This window comes from Oncorhynchus kisutch, linkage group LG3 (genome assembly GCF_002021735.2).
Source record: "Oncorhynchus kisutch isolate 150728-3 linkage group LG3, Okis_V2, whole genome shotgun sequence".
Lineage (NCBI taxonomy): Eukaryota > Metazoa > Chordata > Actinopteri > Salmoniformes > Salmonidae > Oncorhynchus > Oncorhynchus kisutch.
Genome location: NC_034176.2, coordinates 49741717 through 49762095, shown reverse-complemented (window position 1 = coordinate 49762095; position 20379 = coordinate 49741717). Strand labels below are relative to the sequence as shown.

General features: G+C 40.8%; 1 long non-coding RNA gene across 1 annotated transcript; it reads right to left on the bottom strand.

Annotated features, from left to right (window-relative positions):
• Nucleotides 1-5357: 5357 nt before the first annotated feature.
• Nucleotides 5358-18163, bottom strand: LOC109884444 (uncharacterized). The gene is made up of 4 exons (XR_002254361.2): nucleotides 17699-18163; nucleotides 7069-7165; nucleotides 6840-6934; nucleotides 5358-6375 (listed from the first exon to the last, which is right to left on the bottom strand). It is a non-coding gene; the product is annotated as an uncharacterized LOC109884444 (long non-coding RNA).
• Nucleotides 18164-20379: the final 2216 nt, after the last annotated feature.

Here is a 20379-nt window from a genome sequence, read left to right as displayed (position 1 = left end):
TCTGAGGAGTGACGGACTCCATCCTAGCTGGAGGGGTTCTCTCATCTTATATACCAACATAGACAGGGTTCTAACTCCTCTAGCTTCACAATGAAATAGGGTGCAGGCCAGGCAGCAGGCTGTTAGCCAGCCTGCCAGCTTAGTGGAGTCTGCCACTAGCACAGTCAGTGTAGTCAGCTCAGCTATCCCCATTGAGACCGTGTCTGTGCCTCGACCTAGGTTTGGCAAAACTAAACATGGCGATGTTCGCCTTAGCAATCTCACTAGGATAAAGACCTCCTCCATTCCTGCCATTATTGAAAGAGATTGTGATACCTCACATCTCAAAATAGGGCTACTTAATGTTAGATCCCTCACTTCAAAGGCAGTTGTAGTCAATGAACTAATCACTGATCATAATCTTGATGTGATTGGTCTGACTGAAACATGCCTTAAGCCTGATAAATTTACTGTGTTAAATGAGGCCTCACTTCCTGGTTACACTAGTGACCATATCCCCCTTGCATTCCGCAAAGGCGGAGGTTTTGCTAACATTTACGATAGCAAATTTCAATTCACCAAAAAAAATGACGTTTTCGTCTTTTGAGCTTCTAGTCATGAAATCTATGCAGCCTACTCAATCACTTTTTATAACTACTGTTTACAGGCCTCCTGGGCCAAAAACAGCGTTCCTCACTGAGTTCCCTGAATTCCTATCGGACCTTGTAGTCATAGCAGATAATATTCTAATTTTTGGTGATTTTAATATTCACATGGAAAAGTTCACAGACCCACTCCAAAAGGCTTTCGGAGTCATCATTGACTCCGTGGGTTTTTTCCAACATGTCTCTGGACCTACTCACTGTCACAGTCATACTCTGGACCTAGCTTTGTCCCATGGAATAAATGTTGTGGATCTTAATGTTTTTCCTCATAATCCTGGACTATCAGACCACCATTTTATTACGTTTGTAATCGCAACAAACAATCTGCTCAGACCCCAACCAAGGAGCATCAAAAGTCATGCTATAAATTCTCAGACAACCCAAAGATTCCTTTGATGCCTTTCCAGACTCCCTCTGCCTACCCAAGGATGTCAGAGGACAAAAATCAGCCACCTAACTGAGGAACTCAATTTAACCTTACGTAATACCCTAGATGCAGTTGCACCCCTAGAAATAAAAAATATTTGTCATAAGAAACTAGCTGCCTGGTATACAGAAAATACCCGAGCTCTGAAGCAAGCTTCCAGAAAATTGGAACGGAAATGGCGCCACGCCAAACTGGAAGTCTTCCGACTAGCTTGGAAAGACAGTACCGTGCAGAATCGAAGAGCCCTCACTGCTGCTCGATCATCCTATTTTTCCAACTTAATTGAGGAAAATAAGAACAATCTGAAAAAAAAATGTTGATACCGTTGCAAAGCTAACTAAAAAGCAGCATTCCCCAAGAGAAGATGGCTTTCACTTCAGCAGTAATAAATTCATGAACTTCTTTAAGGAAAAGATCATGATCATTAGAAAGCAAATTATGGACTCTTCTTTAAATCTGTGTATTCCTCCAAACCTCAGTTGTCCTTAGTCTGCACAACTCTGCCAGGACCTAGGATCCAGAGAGACACTCAAGTGTTTTAGTACTATATCTCTTGACACAATGATGAAAATAATCATGGCCTCTAAACCTTCAAGCTGCATACTGGACCCTATTCCAACTAAACTACTGAAAGAGCTGCTTCCTGTGCTTGGCCCTCCTATGTTGAACATAATAAACGGCATAATATAATAAACGGATGTGTACCAAACTCACTAAAAGTGGCAGTAATAAAGCTTCTCTTGAAAAAGCCAAACCTTGACCCAGAAAATATTTTTTTAACTATCGGCCTATATCGAATCTTCCATTCCTCTCAAAAAATTTAGAAAAAGCTGTTGTGCAGCAACTCACTGCCTTCCTGAAAACAAACAATGTATACGAAATGCTTCAGTCTGGTTTTAGACCCCATCATATCACTGAGACTGCACTTGTGAAGGTGGTAAATTACCTTTAAATAATGTCAGACCGAGGCTCTGCATCTGTCCTCATGCTCCTAGACCTTAGTGCTGCTTTTGATACCATCGATAACCACATTCTTTTGGAGAGATTGGAAACCCAAATTGGTCTACATGGACAAGTTCTGGCCTGGTTTAGATCTTAACTGTCGGAAGTGATCAGTTTGTTTCTGTGAATGGTTTGTCCTCTGACAAATGTAAATGTCGGTGTTCCTCAAGGTTCCGTTTTCGGAACCACTATTGTTTTCACTATATATTTTACCTCTTGGGGATCTCATTAGAAAACATAATGTTAACTTTCACTGCTATGTGGATGACACACAGCTGTACATTTCAATGAAACATGGTGAAGCCCCAAAATTGCCCTCGCTAGAAGCCTGTGTTTCAGACATAAGGAAGTAGTTGGCTGCAAACTTTCTACTTTTAAACTCGGACAAAACAGAGATGCTTGTTCTAGGTCCCAAGAAACAAAGAGATCTTCTGTTGAATCTGACAATGAATCTTGATGCTTGTACAGTCGTCTCAAATAAAACTGTGAAGGACCTCGGCGTTACTCTGGACCCTGATCTCTCTTTTGACGAACATATCAAGACTGTTTCAAGGACAGCTTTTTTCCATCTACGTAACATTGCAAAAATCAGAAACTTTCTGTCCAAAAATGATGCAGAAAAATGTATCCATGCTTTTGTCACTTCTAGGTTAGACTACTGCAATGCTCTACATTCCGGCTACCCGGATAAAGCACTAAATAAACTTCAGTTAGTGCTAAATAAATTGGTGCTAGCCTCCCTACACTGGCTTCCTGTTAAGGCAAGGGCTGATTTCAAGGTTTTACTGCTAACCTGCAAAGCATTACATGGGCTTGCTCCTACCTATCTTTCCGATTTGGTCCTACCGTACATACCTACACGTACGCTACGGTCACAAGACGCAGGCTTCCTAATTGTCCCTAGAATTTCTAAGCAAACAGCTGGAGGCAGGGCTTTCTTCTGTAGAGCTCCGTTTTTATGGAATGGTCTGCCTACCCATGTGAGAGACGCAGACTCGGTCTCAACCTTTAAGTCTTTACTGAAGACTCATCTCTTCAGTGGGTCATATGATTGAGTGTAGTCTGGCCCATGAGTGTTGAACGGAAAGGCTCTGGAGCAATGAACCGCACTTGCTGTCTCTGCCAGCCTCACAACCGCAGACCACATGTAACTACGCCAGCCCAGGACATTCACATCTGGCTTCTTCACCTACAGGATCATCTGAGACCAGCCACACAGACAGCTGATGAAACTATGGGTTTGCTCAATTGAATAATTTCTGCACAAACTGTCTGAATCCGTCTTAGGGATGCTCATTCGCGTGCTCGTCGTCCTCACCAGGGTCTGTACCTGACTGCAGTTCGGTGTCGTAACCAACTTCAGTGGGAAAATGATCACCTTTGATGTCCACTGGCACGCTGAAGAAGTGTGCTCTTCACAGATGAAGCCTGGTTTCAACTGTACCGGGTAGATGGCAGACATTGTGTATGCAGCGGGCTAATGTCAACAATGTGAATAGATTGCCCCATGGTGGCTGTGGGGTTATGTTGTGGGCAGGCATAAGATGGACAATGAACACAATTGCATTTTATTGATTTCAATTTTAATGTACAGAGATACCGTGACGAGATTCTGAGGCCCAATGTCGTGCCATTCAACTGCCGCCATCACCTCACATTTCAGCATGACAATGACCGTCCCCATGTTGCAGCGATCTGTACCCAATTCCTGGAAGCTGAAAATATCCCAGTTATTCCATGGCCTTCATACTCATCAGAACATGTCACCCATTAGCATGTTTGGGATGCTCTGCATCAATGTGTATGACTGCATGTTTCAGTTCCCGCCAATATCCAGCACAGCCATTGAAAAGGAGTGGGACAACCTTCCACAGGACACAATCAACAGCCTGATCAACTCTATGCGAAGGAAATGTGCTGCACGGTGCTGACAACAGATACTGACTGGTTTTCTGATCCACACCCCTACCCTTTTTAATGAATTAATTTCAATTTATTGATTTCCTTATATGAACTGTAACTCAGAAAATCTTAAATTGTTGCATGTTTGTTGCGTTTATATTTTTATTCAGTGTAGTTAGGGAAAAGAGGTTAGTTAAGAGATGGCAGAGTTATTGATAAATGTGACTCGTTTCAGGATTCTAGGCATATTTTGCGCATTACTACTTCACAGGAGAGGCATATGAACTTTAAATTTTTTTTAAATCAAAATACATTTTAGGGCTGAACTGCCTTCTGGAACATGTGAACTTTCATGTGCCTTAATAACAAACTTGTATGCCATCTGCAAATACAAATAAAATTACTCCTGAGATAATGGATGAGCTGGACATGCCAAGAGGTGATGCCAAGAGATGAGTTCAGATTGGTCTGCCATGTAGCACGCTTCTGTCTAACATGAGCTGGTGGGTAATCCTTTCTAATGCAGCTTTTTTTAATGATAAAGTGGTGATCTCCCCTTTCTGGAGGACCGAGGTTTGAAATTAGTGAAAGGCCCGGTGGAATTTGAATATGATAGCTAAGGAGATTGAGAAAATTCTGGCCTTTGATTGCAAATATGCCGAGGGAGACAAAAAGAACACAAAAGGTTGTATAAAACACCTGTCTCTGGATTACATCTTCAAACGAAGGGCAACCATGGCCTCCGTGACAGAGAGGGAGAAGTGTCTATCCATGATAAGGTAAGATAGAGCTAGCTACATTTTCAGATGTTACACATTTCAAATTTTGTCAGAAGGTAGCTGGTAAATTCGCTCTCACTATCTACTCCGATTTCAGAGCACTCTCATCTGAGTGTGCCAGAGCGCAGAATAACTGACACAGTTGCGAAGGCTCAATACCCGTTGAATATGGCCGGTCTAAGTAAATGTTGGCAAAAAAGTGTAATTAAATTGTTGCCAGCAGCACAGTTACAGTCATAACATAAAAACAGCCTAACCAGCTCTGCTAGGGCGAGTAAAAAAAGTCAGTGAGCTGTTCTCTCATGTGTCTGGAAGTAGCTAGCAAGCTAGCCAACGTTAGCTTGGGATCAACCCTAATCCTCAGCCAGAGCATCCAGTGTGCGCTCTGAACGCTCCGAGAGCGAAATGCTCTGAAATTACGAAAGGGCAATTTGACAAGCTCTAAGTTTATGAACGCCCAGATCGCACTCTAGCACTCCAGATTGAATTTATGTCACAAGAATTATGTTCTCAATGTTCATAAACTGAACTTCAATTAAACTGCTCAGTATGCAACCCAGAATTTGTAAGATTCTAGTTGAATGAAACAGACAGAGTCCCAGCTTATAGTCAGAAGGTTTATTCACAAGAGCGCAAAAAATCATACAATGCACATAGCCTTTTATACCTCACATTTGGTAATATAAATGCCCCTCCTCTCTAACACTGTCAATGCTGTTTACAAGGTTTCTCCAACACATACCTTGCTTATCATATCCTGCAACATGTTACACAATCTACGGCAAGCCCAACGGTTTCTCCCCTTCCTGGGTGGGGAGACCTCCTTCCCTGTTATCAGTTTCACAGTTGTCACAAGTTGTCTGCCACAGTCTCTTGTCTGGTAACAGTTCCTCTTTTTTTATTCTTTTTTTTTGTTCCTCTTTTTTCACATACAATCAAGAATTCTAGTCTTATGATTCAAACACATTTTACTCCATCATACAGTGACAGGGTGGAATACTGTTAGTTATGGCCTTAACATTAATTGGAACGTATTAATCATTATCTTACCATTACCTTAACCATGTGAATCTCCATAACAATTTACAAATACACCCGTAGTATAAACCAGCCTCTATTCTTGAAATCTTTGGTTGTTTAGTACATGGCCTCACATGTTAATCCTTAAAGTGTTGAGCAGGGGGTTAAGGCTTAAGAGGGTGTGAACGATGCTGAATGGGTGTAGACAAAGAGCTCTCCAGTAGGTTTACCAATCATTCAAGGGCCATTTTTTCAAAAGTGAGGTTAAGTTTATCAACTTTCAAAGCAGAATGACTTTCCCATTGTTCCTCAACTCTAGTGTACGAAATTATGCTTTGAGTCCAGTCCTGGTCTTCCCATGGCCACTAGAGTCGCCGACGACAATTCGTCACCTGGCGTGGGGAACCTCCCTGCAGTGGCTGACGTGAACCTAAGACCTCTCTGCATCCTCTCTGCAGACAACGCTGTCTGTGTTGTCTGGAGCACCTGGAATAGACCAGTCCAGCGCTGTTGGTGCCTAGTATTTCTGCGGAGGTCCTTGATGACCACCCAATCGCCTGGCTGAAGTTTGTGGAGTGGTCCAGGTAAAGCAGCTTTTACCCTGGGTAAAAATAGATTTCAGAACATTGTTAAATGCAGGACAGTAACTTACCATTTGGTCCTCACAGTCCATCAGTGTCAGCCTATTCTTTGGGAATGGGGTGTTTAGTATTCTCATGGGTCTTCGTGTGAATATTTCATGAGATGCTAAACCAGTAGTACGATGTGCACATCCACGCATGTCCATCAGAGGCATTACTGTTACTAATGTGAGCGGACCAAGTAATTGGGCGTCACTCTAAAGCGGGAAGGTGGAATAAACGAGTCAGGAGTGGGTTCTCTTGATTGAACACAGTTCTCTATTGAGGGCATTTGGTCAACACAAACACTCCAACATAATCAATGAAAACCTTCCAAGGAAAAACATACATCTTCTCCAGATGAAACAGGAACGCCGCTGATGGACATGCGTGGATGTGGGTTAGGATTAGCTTTAAACTACAACAAAAGTCACAGGATTGTCACCGTCTTAGTGGTTCTTCCTGGATAGCTCCTCTGTCTCGGTGGTCATCTTCCAGAGATAGTTTTCCCCTCCCCTCTCTACTGGTTCCATTCTCTCTCTTATATAGGGGAAGGAGAATATGTCATTAGTACCGTCAGCTGTGCTCAATTGCCTCTGGTTACCTTGTCTCCCATGCCTTGTTGGGCTACTATCCGTGAGCCCAGCCTGCCCTCTGGTGGGCCTTCCACATACCTTCCCCCCCAGGACTGAACCGGAGGGTCTGGCTCCAGACGCACCATCTTGGTCGCGTCGGGACAGCGCGTCTGCATTCCCGTTCCTCGATCCGGCCCTGTGGATGACATGGAAAGAGAACCGTTGTAAAGACAAAAACCATCTGGCTATTCTGTTGTTATTGTTTCTCTTACCAGCCATCCACGTGAGGGGCGCCTGGTCAGTAACTAATGCCAATGAGACCGTGTCGGACAGCATCACCGTTTCTCCGGGGGCAGTACAACACTGAGGCCCTTGTCTTTGCAAAGGGTGTTAACTCTCTGGGATATGTGGGACAGTAGCGTCCCACTTGGCCAAAAGCCAGAGAAAATCCAGAGCGCCAAAATCAAATACATTCCTATAAAAATCAAACGCTCATGAAATCACACATGTAAGATACCAAATTAAAGCTACACGTGTTGTGAATCCAGCCAACATGACAGATTTCAAAAAGGCTTTTCGGCGAAAGCAAACGATGCTATTATCTGAGGATAGCACCTCCGTAAACAAAAGAGAGAAAACATATTTCAACCCTGCAGGCGCAACACAAAACGCAGAAATAAAAATATAAATCATGCCTTACCTTTGACAAACTTCTTCTGTTGGCACTCCAATATGTCCCATAAACATCACAAATGGTCCTTTTGTTTGATTAATTCCGTCCATATATATCCAAAATGTCCATTTATTTGGCGTGTTTGATCCAGAAAAACACTGGTTCCAACTTGCGCAACGTGACTACAAAATATCTCAAAAGTTACCTGTAAACCTTGCCAAAACATTTCAAACTACTTTTGTAATACAACTTTAGGTATTTTTTAAAGTAAATAATTGATCAAATTGAAGACGGGATGATCTGTGTTCAATACAGGAAGAAAACAAACTGACGCCAGCTTTCTGGTCACGCGCCTCTATCAAATAGTACCTTGTTTTGAACAGGGCTACTTCTTCATTACACAAAGGAAAAATCTCAACCAATTTCTAAAGACTGGTGACATCCAGTGGAAGCGGTAGGAACTGAAAGCAAGTCCCTTTCGCCTGCTACATAAGTTCTGTTATACTCACAGACATGATCCAAACAGTTTCAGAGTGTTTTCTATCCAAATCTACTAATTATCTTCTGGGGATGAGTAGCAGGCAGTTGAATTTGGGCATGCTTTTCATCCAAAATTCCAAATGCTGCCCCCTATCTTAGAGAAGTTAACTTCATTGGGATAGGGGGCAGCATTGGGAAGTTTGGATGAAAAGCGTGCCCAGAGTAAACTGCCTGTTACTCAAGCCCAGAAGCTAGGATATGCATAAGTATGCATAGAAATACTCTAGTTTCCAAACTGTTAAAATAATGTCTGTGAGTATAACAGAACTCATATGGCAGGCATAAACCTGAGAAAAATCCAACCAGGAAGTGGGAAATCTGAGGTTTGTAGTTTTTTAAAGTGATTGCCTATCCAATATCCTGCGTCTATGGTGTCAGATTGCACTTCCTAATGCTTCCAGTAGATGTCAACAGTCTTTAGAAGTTGTTTCAGGCTTGTATTGTGAAAGGGAATCGAATAAGAGCTGTATCAAAAAGTGGTCAGGCTGAAAGCCTTTAGTTTAGTCTTGCGCGTGGCCGTTCCCTTTCCCAACTGAATTGTCCGGTTGGAATATTTTTTAAGATTTATGATAAAAATATCCTAAAGATTGATTCTATACATCGTTTGACATGTTTCTACGAACCTTAATGGAACTTTTTTTACTTTTCGTCTGGACTTTGTGCCCGCGTTTTGTGCATTTGGATTACTGGATAAACGCACAAACAAAAAGGAGGTGTGGCTGTATGGTTTTCTGTGGCTAGGCGCTGACCTAATATAAACGCATGGTGTGCTTTCGCCGTAAAGCCTTTTTGAAATCGGACACTATGGCTGAATTAATAAGAAGTTTATCTTTTATAATGGTGTCTAATACTTGTATGTTTGAGGAATTTTTATTATGAGATTTCTGTTGTTTGAATTTGGCGCCCTGCAATTTCACTGGCTGTTGGCGAGGTGGGACGCTCACGTCCCGAACGATCCCAGAGAGGTTAAGTCCCAATTTGCAGAGAAGTTCTCTTCCCAAAGAAATTGACAGGGCACCATTTGGAGGCGATAAATTGGTGTGTGAAACACTTGTCTCAGCCTCCAGTATTTATGCTGCAGTAGTTTATGTGTCGGGGGGCTAGGGTCAGTTTGTTATATCTGGAGTACTTCTCCTGTCCTATTCGGTGTCCTGTGTGAATCTAAGTGTGCGTTCTCTAATTCTCTCCTCTCTTTCTTTCTCTCTCTCGGAGGACCTGAGCCCTAGGACCATGCCCCAGGATTACCTGACATGATGACTCCTTGCTGTCCCCAGTCCACCTGGCTGTGCTGCTGCTCCAGTTTCAACTGTTCTGCCTTCTTATTATTCGAACATACTGGTCATTTATGAACATTTGAACATCTTGGCCATGTTCTGTTATAATCTCCACCCGGCACAGCCAGAAGAGGACGGGCCACCCCACATATCTACAAAAATATTTCCCAAGCTTTTAACATCCCAAGGAGCACTGTGCAAGCGATAATATTGAAATGGAAGGAGTATCAGACCACTGCAAATCTACCAAGACCTGGCCGTCCCTCTAAACTTTCAGCTCATACAAGGAGAAGACTGATCAGAGATGCAGCCAAGAGGCCCATGATCACTCTGGATGAACTGCAGAGATCTACAGCTGAGGTGGGAGACTCTGTCCATAGGACAACAATCAGTCGTATATTGCACAAATCTGGCCTTTATGGAAGAGTGGCAAGAAGAAAGCCATTTCTTAAAGATATCCATACAAGGTGTCGTTTAAAGTTTGCCACAAGCCACCTGGGAGACACACCAAACATGTGGAAGAAGATGCTCTGGTCAGATGAAACCAAAATTTAACTTTTTGGCAACAATGCAAAACGTTATGTTTGGCGTAAAAGCAACACAGCTCATCACCCTGAACACACCATCCCCACTGTCAAACATGGTGGTGGCAGCATCATGGTTTGGGCCTGCTTTTCTTCAGCAGGGACAGGGAAGATGGTTAAAATTGATGGGAAGATGGATGGAGCCAAATACAGGACCATTCTGGAAGAAAACCTGATGGAGTCTGCAAAAGACCTGAGACTGGGACGGAGATTTGTCTTCCAACAAGACAATGATCCAAAACATAAAGCAAAATCTACAATGGAATGGTTCAAAAATAAACATATCCAGGTGTTAGAATGGCCAAGTCAAAGTCCAGACCTGAATCCAATCGAGAATCTGTGGAAAGAACTGAAAACTGCTGTTCACAAATGCTCTCCATCCAACCTCACTGAGCTCGAGCTGTTTTGCAAGGAGGAATGGGAAAAAATGTCAGTCTCTCTATGTGCAAAACTGATAGAGACATACCCCAAGCGACTTACAGCTGTAATTGCAGCAAAAGGTGGCGCTACAAAGTATTAACTTAAGGGGGCTGAATAATTTTGCACGCCCAATTTTTCAGTGTTTTTAATTTGTTAAAAAAGTTTGAAATATCCAATAAATGTCGTTCCACTTCATGATTGTGTCCCACTTGTTGTTGATTCTTCACCAAAAAATACAGTTTTATATCTTTATGTTTGAAGCCTGAAATGTGGCAAAAGTTCGCAAAGTTCAAGGGGGCCGAATACTTTCGCAAGGCACTGTAGGTTTTGGCCTTTCTAGGGAGTTTTTCCTAGCCACCGTGCTTCTACACCTGCATTGCTTGCTGTTTGGGGTTTTAGGCTGGGTTTCTGTACAGCACTTTGAGCTATCAGCTGATGTACGAAGGGCTATATAAATAAATTTGATTTGAAAATAAATGTGACTTATTTTAACCAGCAGGATCATTGTGAGCAATTCATTCATTGTTCCTGAGGCCCCCACGGTGCTGACTGATTCATTTGACATAGGAGAGTCAGACATGGTTTTAGAATTTATGACAGACATTGCAGCCCCAGTATTCAACAGACTCACCATTGACGAGGAGAAGAACCATTGGCTCCTCACGAGGGCTTGAAAAAAATCCTTAAATGCTGTCCAAGGGGGTCAACTCTCTACCTCATGTCCATCAATATGTGGTCGTTTTCGGCGGTCGTCCGGTTATCCAACCCCCCCCACCCCCCCCCCCCACACTGCCCCATGTTCGGTAGGTTTGCTTCGACATGTTCTGGCGATGCCTCTCCTGTCCACAGATATAGCAGGTCAAGCTACTACCTTGCGATGTCCGTTGTCCAGCCCATCCTTCAGCAGTCTCCTCTGCCTCCTCTTCCTCTACCCCTTCCTTTCCTCTCTGTCCACCATTTTGAGGTCCTCCCTGAGCCTGCCGCTGCTGGCCCTGTCCTTGATAGAAGGCCAGCTGTGCAGCTTGTAGTCTCACGCCCTCCTTTTCCATTCTCTGTTTCATCATATCTTCTTGAGAGAGTTGCTGCCTCTCAGCATGTTTACAGTGTTCAATGACCGTCTGTAGGGTTGTAGTTTCCCAGCTAATGCAGGTCGTCTTAACCTCACTAGGGTATGTGGGACGCTAGCGTCCCATCTGGCCAACATCCAGTGAAATTGCAGAGCACCAAATTCAAATACAAAAATACTCATTATAAAAATTCAGAAAACATACAAGTATTTTACATAGGTTTAAAGATTAACTTCGGTGTTCGATTTCAAAAAGGCTTTACGGCGAAAGCATACCTTACGATTATTTTAGAACATCACCCAGCAGACAAATCATTACAAACAGTAACCAGCCAAGTAGAAGAGTTACACAAGTCAGAAATAGAGATACAATTAATCACTTACCTTTTTTACATTTTTTATATTAGACGGTGGATCAGCTTAATATTGCGGAAAAAATGTTGCTTCCAATGTAATTGTCTGCATCATTTCCAATCCCCCATATTTTTTGGGTAAATATATATATCCAAACACGCATGCATATATATATACACATATATACATACACATACCTATATAGACATACATACTTTTTAAAAGAATATACCTTTATTATTATTCCCGGCAAACACTACCGCGATCCCCCAATTGAAGTAAACTAATAAACACTTCTGCTTCTACCTTCAATCCATACATCTTATACACATTCTACAGACACAGTCTACTTTACAATAGTTCTCTCTTGTTTGTTCTTAGTCCTTCCTCTTTTTCTGATGTCCATCCAGTTTGATTTCTATTTGTAACTATGCTATTTCACAAAAGTTCCGAACCTATATACATTGTACAGATCCCGTATGCTTTACATTGTTTATCTTGTTATTAGTCCCACCCTTCAGCTCCATTCAACCCCTCCCATCTGTCTCTCAACATCATCCATTTTGGATTTCTACTTGCCATATATTTTTCAACTGTGATGTGATGCTTCACAAAATAATTGAACCTTCCTATTCTCATAGCTTCTACAGATTGTAAATTAAAAATAAACATTTTTGCTAAAATGATTATTATATTATTGATAGATTGATTGACTATGGCTTTTCAAATCACCCAATATTGCTATCTGTAGTGTTAGTTCTAGGCAAATGTTGCAATTCTTCAGCCATTCCTGGACCTGTGACCATATGGACAATACCAAAATAAATGATCTAATGACTCTGCCTCCTCACAGCAGAATCTGCAGAGCTGGGAAGATTGTATCCCCCATATATATAACATTCTATTAGTTGCAAGAATTTTGTATAGTAATTTATATTGAAAAATTATAAGTTTTGAATCCGGTGTTGTTTTGCGTATCAATTCATAAACCATTGTGCCATGGAATGGATTCATCGAAAATCTCTTCCCAACTATTTAGCAATTTATATGGCACAGCTGTCAGTTTTTTGGTCCTTAAATTAAATTGGTAAAATTAAATTAAATTAAATTGGTAATTCGTGTCTGATAATCTACCATTTATATAGGAGTGGTTAAAACAAGCCAATAATGGTCCTTTGAGTATACCCCAAAAAGTTTTGTATACTTCCACTGGTATGCCATCCAGCCCTGGAGTTTTCCCATCCTTAAAGGCCGAAATTGCCTCAAGCAGTTTCTCCTCTGTAATTTGGCCTTCACATGAGTCTTTCTGTACAGATATTAATTTTACATTATTATTAGGAAATAAAACCGTACAATTAGTTTCAGTTAGTGGAGATGGAGGAGTCTGAAATTAAAACATATTCTTAAAATACTTTACTTCCTCTTTCAAAATATCATTTGGTGAATCATGCGTGACTCCATCATTTGTAACAAGTTTTAATACATTTTTTTGGTAGCATTTCTATATTGAAGATTGAAAAAGAATTTGGTGCATTTTTCCACATATTCCATCCAGTTCGCTTTATTTTATAATATATTACACTAGATGTTTCTTGAATAAGTTCCTCCATTTCTTTTTGTTTTTCCTAACTTATTCTGTGCCTCTATAGTACTGTTTTTATTGCTATCTAACTGTACTGTTAGTCCTTCAATTTCCTTTGTTAATATGGACTCTTGATCTACATTGCTTTTGTTTTATAGATGAGTACTGAATTGCATTGCCTCTAAAGGCACATATAAAAGTGTCCCATACAGTAAGGGGATCTGCTGTACCTATGTTATGTCTGGAAAAAGTCAGTTATAAATTCTTCTGTCCTAGTTCTAAACAATTTATCATCTAGTAGGCTTTGATTAAATTTCCAATATCCTCGCCCACGTGGAAATTCTGTAAGAGTAATATATATGCCAATTATGTGATGATCCAACCGCATTCTGTCCCCTATCAACACTTTTTAAACTTTTGGTGCCAGAGAGAATGGTATAAGAAAGTAGTCAAGGCGACTAGCTTGATTAAGCCTCCCCCATGTATATCTCACTAGGTCAGGGTATTTAAGTCTCCATATATCCACTAATTCCAATATATCCATGACATTCATGATTTCCTTAAGTGCCTGAGGGTGATAGTTTTTAGAGTGATTTTTTTCTGGTCCATAGAGGTATTTAAGACCGTATTAAATTCTCCCAACATAATAATAGAGTCTAGTGTTGCTTGTAGAGTTGATAGATTCTTATATATATTTTCAAAGAAGCTTGGATCATCATTATTCGAACCGTATAGGTTAATAAGCCATATCTGTTTATTGTCCAATAACATATTCAACATAATCCATCTAACTTGAGGATCTGTTTGGACAATTTGCATATTTGGATCAAAATTATTGTTAATTAAAACCATCACCCCTTTTGAATTTCTTTACCCATGGGAGAAGTATATTTCGCCCCCCCAGTTCTTTTTCCACAAAACTTAATCTCAAACTGTTGAATGTGTTTCCTGTAAACAATATATATTATATTCCTTCTCTTTTAGCCAGGTAAATACTGATTGTCTTTTCTTATTATCTGCTAGGCCATTACAATTGTAACTGTAACTATACTTATTTCACCACCTACCATAATGAGACACAACTTTCAATTATTTTTATCAAAATATATGTTTGTAAACGTACCATTAAAAAGTAACATGATGATTGAGTGTCTATTTAGCTGTACCATGACCTTTGCCTTTCTACTAAGTAAACCTCCAATTGGTCCCTACTATTCCACCCGTTAAAAGCCCTCCTCATCCCGAGTTGGTTTGTCATCCCAATGCCCGGCAGACCACCCTCGACCCCCTGTATCCCATAACCCATAACCGACTGGGATCCATCCTTTGAAAAGAGCACACAGTGCCATTTACCGAATTGAAGTAGATTAACTGCAAAATGCATTTCCATCGCCATCATCACTTACCTTTGATGATCTTCATATGCTTGCACTCAGAAGACATTCATTTACTCAATAAATGTTTGTTTTGTTTGATAAAGTCTCTTTATATCCAAAAACCTCAATTTTGTTCGCACGTTTTCTTCAGTAATCCACAGATTCAAACGCAGTCACAACAGGCAGACAAAAAATACAAATTGTATCTGTAACATGTAACATAGAAACATGTCAAACGCTTTTCATCCAAAATTAAGAATGCTGCCCCCTACCCTAGAGAAGTTAGTCCAGCCGCTTTGTCAGATTTCAAAAAGGCTTTATGGCGAAAGCATACCATGCGATTATCTGAGGACAGCGCCCTGCTTACAAAAGCATACAACATTTTACAACCAAGTAAAGGAATTACAAAAGTCAGAAATAGCAATAAAATTAATCACTTACCTTTGAAGATCTTCATATGGTTGCAGTCACAAGAGTCCCAGCTACACAATAAATGTTAGTTTTGTTCGATAAAGTCACTCTTTATATCCCAAAAACTCAGTTTTGTTCAGTAATCCACTGTCTCAAAGGCGGTCAAAACATGCAGACGAATACATCCTAATAGTGCCAGTAAAGTTTGTCGAAACATGTCAAACAATGTTTATAATTCATCCTCAGGTTGTCAATTGTTGATACTATTTCAACCGGACAATTGCGTATTCAATAGAAATGATAAACAACGAAGGGCGCACACTCGGTCATGTGCAAAACCAGCACTGCATGATTCTACAGTCCACTGAGAGAAAGGTCTCATTCTTCTTCATTTTTCAGAAGACAAGCCTGAAACAATGTCTAAAGACTGTTGACATCTAGTGGAAGCCATAGGAACTGCAATCTGGGTCCTAACCAATTAGATACTCTATAAGCATTCAATGACTACAGCCTTCCACTGTTTCCAATGGCTTTCATACTTATTATGAGGCAAAGTCCTCCCAGATTGCAGTTCCTGGGGCTTCCACTAGATGTCAACAGAAAGAGTTTCAGGCTGGTTTTTGGAAAAATAAGCTAGAAGTTGTAGTTTTTCTAAGTGGCTCCCATTTTGGCTGTAGTGTTTCCAAGCGAGTGGGTGAAAGCGCGTTCTTTGTTATTTATCTCCGGTAATGAACATACTATTCTCCGTCTTAAATTTTGTTTATTTACGTATTAGGGTACCTGAGGTTTGATTATAAACATTGTTTGACTTGTTTGGATAAGTTTATTGGGATTAATTTTGTATGCATTTTGAAGAAGAGAAATCGGTGGATTATTGAATGAAGCGCGCCAGCTAAACTGAGTTTTTATGGATGTAAAGAAGGACTTTATCGAACAAAAGGACCATTTGTGATGTAACTGGGACCTTTTGGAGTGCCAACAGAAGAAGATCTTCAAAGGTAAGGCATTTATTATATCGCTATTTCTGACTTTCGTGTCGCACCTGCCTGGTTGAAAAATGTTTTTCATGTGTTTGTATGCGGGGCGCTGTCCTCAGATAATCGCATGGTGTGCTTTCGCCGTAAAGCCTTTTTGAAATCTGACACAGCGGCTGGATTAACAAAAAGTTACTCTTTATTTTGATGTATAATACTTGTATTTTCATGAATGTTAAATATTTATATTTCTTTAATTTATAATTCGCACTCTGCAATTTCACTGGATGTCGGCCAGGTGGGACTCTACCGTCCTACCTGCCCATAAGAAGTTCAATTACTCTATGTAATTTAACATGTTGTACCCAGATGGTAGTTGATCCTACACAAATTGTCATAATTTTTGTACAAGTTGTCACGTTCTGACCTTAGTTCTTTTGTTTTGTCTTTGTTTTAGTATGGTCAGGGCGTGAGTTGGGTGGGTTGTCTATGTTCCTTTTTCTATGTGGTGTTTTTGTGTTTGGACTGGTATGGTTCTCAATCAGAGGCAGGTGTCGTTTAAAAAAAAAAAAAATTATTTTACCTTTATTTAACCAGGTAGGCAAGTTGAGAACAAGTTCTCATTTACAATTGCGACCTGGCCAAGATAAAGCAAAGCAGTTCGACAGATACAACGACACAGAGTTACACATGGAGTAAAACAGACATACAGTCAATAATACAGTATAAACAAGTCTATATACAATGTGAGCAAATGAGGTGGGAAGGGAGGTAAAGGCAAAAAGGCCATGGTGGCAAAGTAAATACAATATAGCAAGTAAAACACTGGAATGGTAGTTTTGCAATGGAAGAATGTGCAAAGTAGAAATAAAAATAATGGGGTGCAAAGGAGCAAAATCGTTAGTCGTTAGTTGTCTCTGATTGAGAATCATACTTGGGTAGCCTTTTCCCACCTGTGTGGTGTGGGTGATTGTTTTCTGTCTTTGTGTATGACACCAGACAGGACTGTTTTGTTTAGTTCGTTATCGTTATTTTGTTTTTGTGTTCATGATAATAAATTATCAATATGGACACTTACCAAGCTGCACATTGGTCCTCTTCTTCCACCACAGTCAAATCCCAATTATAATCAACTGTTTAATTGATTCCTTATTTTCTACAATAAAAAATGTTTTAACCTTCAGGAATATTTCTTATTTCTACCTCAGGATCCTGTCCTGGAATCACATAGCTCATGCATTTACATCTAACGATCGTAACCCATGGCATATTACTTCAGGACCTTGTCCTGGAATACTTTCATCAGGATCCTGTCCTGGTATCTCTATTGTACCACAGGATCTTATCATGGAATCGCTTTCAACAGGACTGTCCTAGTATCTCTAACACACATGACATGTTTCCAGAACTAGATTTTCTAAAAGTTAACAGAACTTTCCCCAATTGGAGGTTGTGTTTAAGAAAATCAGTCTCACCCTTAACTCTGTATTTTCGGGATGGCGCCTTACTCCCTGCCGGGTCCGAGGCAGTTCCCTTCTGCTCCTCTCAATAGAAGTGTGGGCTCCCTGAGCCACGTCTAACCTAGCCTCTATGCACAGTTAACCTTGGTGTCCCTGGGAACGATCAGCAAGCGGAATTAGCCATCTCATCCTTGTCTCCAAGAATTGTTGTGGAAATGAAGAGAGACTGTAGATTCTTAAAACATCAACTTTATTATAGGACTTTTAAATCTGAAGCGGTAAACAAATCACTCAATGGTGCAGAGTTAGGAGCCCAACAAACGGAGTTGGGTTTCAGCTTTTATAGAAAAGTACAACCTCTGTCTACGTGGCAGTTAGCAGATGTGTGAAGACATGGGTGGAGGAATAGAGTGCAGACAAGTGATGTTTTGTTACTATTTTCTGCTGATATTTAGGTGCTGCTGCTCCAGCTAGTTTCTGTTCTCTTGCATATCTCCACACAGCTGTGCCCTTGGTGGATACCAAAATAACAGGATGTATCACTTACTGTGGTCACCCCCAAACGGCCCTTTGCCACATGACTAAGTTACTCAAAGACCGTTTGTATCAGTAGAAAAAACACTATCATATAACAATAGACAGTACTCTAAGTAACAAAATGCATGGCATGTCTAATTTGTAACTTTACACCACAGTATCCATAACATGATGTAGCTACCACTATGCTTCAATATAAGGAGAGTGGTACTCAGTAATGTGTTGTGTTGGATTTGCCCCAAACATAAAACTTTGTATTCAGGACAAAAAGTGATTTGTTTCAAACAGGATGCATGTTTCGGAATATTTGTTTTCTGTACAAACTTCCTTTTTTTCACTCTGTCAATTAGGTTAGTATATTGTGGATTAACTACAATGTTGTTGAGCCATCCTCAGGTTTCTATTACAACTATTAAACTCTGGAACCTTAACAGTTACAGAAGGATGTCTGTATCTTTGCGGTGACTGGGTGTATTGATATACCATCCAAAGTGTAATTAATAACTTTATCATGCTCAAAGGGATATTCAATGTCTGCTTTATTGTGTTTTACCCATCTGCCAATAGGTGCCCTTCTTTGCGAGGCATTGGAAAATCTCCCTGGTCTGTGGTTGAATCTGTGTTTGAAATGCACTGCTCGACTGAGGGACCTTTCAGATAATTGTATGTGTGGGGTAACAGAGATGAGGCAGTCCTTCAAAATCATGTATAAAATCACTATAATTCCACACAGAGTCCACACATTTATAAAAAATATAAAACACTGAAATATTACATTTACATAAGTATACAGACACTTTATTCAGTACTTTGTTGAAGTACCTTTGGCAGCCTCAAGTGTTCTTGGGTATGATGCTACAAGCTTGGCGCACCTGTATTTGGAGAGTTTCTTCCATTCTTCTCTGCAGATCCTCTTAAGCTCTGTCAGGTTTGGATGGGGAGCATCTCTGCACAGCTATTTTCAGGTCTCTCCAGAGATGTTCAATCGGGTTCATGTCTGGGCTCTGGCTGGGCCAATCAAGGACATTCAGAGACTTGTCCCAAGCCACTCCTGCGTTGTCTTGGCTGTGTGCTTAGGGTCGTTGTCCTGTTGGAAGGTGAACCTTCGCCCGAGTCTGAGGTCCTGATCGCTCTGGAGCAGGTTGTCATCAAGGATCTCTCTGTAATTTGCGCCGTTCATCTTTCCTTTGATTCTGACTAGTCTCCCAGTCCCTGCCACTGAAAAACATCCACACATCACAATGCTCCCACCACCATGCTTCACCGTAGGGATGGTGCCAGGATTCCTCCAGAGTGACCATCGGGTTCTTGGTTAGGGAGGTGACTAAGGCTCTTCTCCCCTGATTGCTCAGTTTGGTCGGGTGGCCAGCTGTAGGAAGAGTCTTGGTGGTTCCAAACTTCTTCCATTTAAGAATGATTGAGTCCCCTGTGTTCTTGGGGACCTTCAATGCTGCTGACATTTTTCGGTACCCTTCCACAGATCTGTGCCTCGACACAATCCTGCCTCAGAGTTCTACGGACAATTCCGTCAACCTCATTGCTTGGTTTTTGCTCTGACATGCACTGTCAACTGTGTGACCTTATATAGACAGGTGTGTGCCTTTCCAAATCATGTCCAATCAATTTAATGTACCACAGGTGGACTGCAATCAAGTTGTAGAAACATCTCAAGGATGATCAATGGAAACAGGATGCACTGGAGCTCAATTTCGAGTCTCATAGCAAAGGGTCTGAATACTTATTTACATAAGGTATTTCTGTTTTTAATTTTAATAAATGTGTTTTTGCTTTGTCATTGTTATTATTTAGAATAAGGCTGTAACAAAATGTGGAAAATTCAAGGGGTCTGGGTACTTTCTGAAGGCATTGTAAATCGTGAATCTTTATTTGTGTTGTTGTGTGGCTGGGAATGTGCATGGTGCTGAATTTCGCATGGTTCTTGTTAATGCCTTCATCTTTATGAATGGACAATTGCGTGCCTGAGGTCACTTGGGTTCACTGACTTTTTTTTATGCCCGAGGTACGGGACATTTACTGAGGAACCTAAGTTCTTATTTTGTGACTAATATTGATTGTGTGATAATTTATGTTGGTAATTGTAACGGAGATGCTGTGTTGAGTTTGGTAAAGAACTGGGCCCTGCGGAGGTATTCGATGGC